The following is a 2553-nucleotide window of genomic DNA, read 5'->3' as shown; positions in this document are numbered from 1 at the left end:
CTTTCTCTCTCTCTTTTTTTTAACATGAAACCTCACCCAGTTTGGTGTCAATCATCTGCCAGAGGCCAGCCCCTCGCAGGTCTGGCTCTCCCACCCGAGCGCGCCGGGCCAGCCCCGACGTGCCGCCGGGCGGCCGCGTCCCCGGGCGGCAGCGCGGCGCGCCCAGCCGGCCCCGAGCGGCGGCCCGGCCAGCGGCCAGGCTGCAGGGCGCCGGGAAAGCAACCGCCCGCCCCGCTGCTCCCTTGTCCCCACGAGCGGACGAGGGCCCAGCCGTGTCCTGGGGGCACGGGGGCTTCCCAGAGCTCCCCCTCGCATCCGTAGCCCTGGCCTTGGCCGTGCTGCCGCGGTCCGTTCTGTGCTCCGTGGGACTGGCATCTGCAAGATGAGCTGTAACCCCCTGATGAACTAAAAGCAAGGGGCAGGGGAGGTTGAAGTCAGGGTAATAACAGGAAATATTCACACGGACTAGCTGGGCACTCAGCTTGCAGATGCTGAAGCAGACTGCGACAACTCACCACCTGCCTCTTTTTTGCATTTGGCTCTCAAATGGGCTGGATGCACACCATTTGCTCCCGAGCCCTGCACGTGTGACACAGATGAAGTTCATCTCCTTTCCTCTCTAAAGCAGGTTCAGCTTTTGCCAGCGATTTCTTCAGAAAGSGGAAATTGCACAGAGCTTTCAGGGAGTAGGACCACACTACAGATGTCAGTTTGGCACAGCCCAAACAGGTGACAGAATCACTAGATCCTCAGCAGGTTTACACTGAATAAGGCCTGTGCCTTCTGCCTGTATAAATCGAGCCACTTCATAGCTGGGAATTGTCTTGAGACTCATTTTCAGTTGAGAATCTTCCTTCCTCTCTGAGTTAAATGGTTGGGCATTGATTGAAAAGTGAACTGCTGCACATGGGGATAATTTGAGAGTGCCTGTTCAAATTTTGGTGTTTCGCTTTTGTCTTGATTACAGCATGAGTTAGAGGTACAGATTTGGGTATTTGAGAAACAGGACTAAGCCCTCAGGGGAATATACATAATCATGCTCTGAATGTCTCAGATCAACTCTGTATGAATTTGGAAGAGTTTACATAATGCATTTAATTGGCCTATAACAGGCATAAAAAAAATCTCTTTGTGATTTTATGTAAATTTAGTTTTAAAAACTCCCTAAATGCATGTTTTCACAGTAGAGTCCCAGTTTATTGTACAGATTCCCATAAAACTCTCCAAGAGTATTTTCCTCCCCGCCCTCCCCCCCCAATACACCCAAGATTCATTCAGACACAGTTGCTAYCTTCCAGGTGAGGTAAGAAATGTTGGATTCACTTTTGAGTGAAGACCTGAAGTATTCTTATCTGTTCCTGTGCATCGACCCKGTGCTAGAAACTGCCTATGTCTTTAGTAATTTATTTATATGAAAGCATTTCTCAAACCCCATTAGTATTTGTCGTAGCAATGCAGCTGTTAAGAGCTGCAGTTTGCCGAGAAAGTTGGCTGTATGTATTGCTTGAGCTCTCCTGTTAGTTTTAGATGACTAACTTCCAATATGTAAGGAAGCTAAAAAGCCATTAGATTCRGATTTAATGTTAGTATTCAAACCTGTCAAAATTCAGGTATGATTCACTGAGCTGGGCTCCACCTCACATTCCACTGCTTTAGCACCTGATCGCTGCCACTGCTGCAAGTGCCGTGGCTCTTCTCRCACGTTGTGACCCTCTGACCAGTGGAGGACAGAGAGGGGCTTTGGGGAGGTCTCAGTCCTGAGTGCTCAGGACCCCAGTCRTCTCACATCCCTGACTGCAGCCCGGCAGCATGGCTCATCTCTGTCACATTGAGTGATGCTGCTYGTTCGATAACCAGTAAGCAAGGAGTCTACTCTCTGTTGACTTCAGAAGTGTATTTCTTCCATACAAAATTGCTTTTATTTTCATAACATGTCRTGCCATAAGGATTGCGTACAGTTGCACTTGGGCGTTCAGATAGTACATGAGAGCAATACTTGCTATTAGGAAGTTTTAGGGGTGAGGGTATACATCTTACCTGGATATCCTCATTGGAGAAATAACTTTATCACAAAAAGTCCACATGGAAGTGGAAGTAAACTTCAATTCAGTTCACAGATTTGTCCTAAACAGGCTTCTTAATAAAGCTCATGTCCTGCCTTTTTGAGTACTACAGGCTTCCTTGTTAGGGATCAAATGCAGTTTAATCAGGATTTCCTGGACAACCAAGAGTATATAAAACAAGGCTAAGCTGGTCRTTTCTTTCCATTTCCTTATTCATAGTTCCCAGTTCCCTATTTGCAGGCTGCAGTTTATTACTTCTAGATTGAAACTGTGAATATTTAACCTCAGCCTGACTGAGGTAAGAAAGAGCCAGCTTTGAAGAGCCACAGGCTGAAACTGTAAATAATTAACTCTGGCCCAACTAGGTAAGAAAGAGCCAGTTAATTTCAGTTTGCTGCTCAAAAAAGCTAAATACTGAAATACTGTACATTGTGTGTTTTCTTTCTGAGCCTCAAAAATGATCTAAAGAGATACCCAGAACACAAACAAG

Source organism: Rhea americana, unplaced genomic scaffold (assembly GCF_003343005.1).
Source record: "Rhea americana isolate MKP2758 unplaced genomic scaffold, rheAme1 scaffold_35, whole genome shotgun sequence".
Classification (NCBI taxonomy): Eukaryota; Metazoa; Chordata; class Aves; order Rheiformes; family Rheidae; genus Rhea; species Rhea americana.
Note: the sequence above shows the minus strand (reverse complement) of the source record.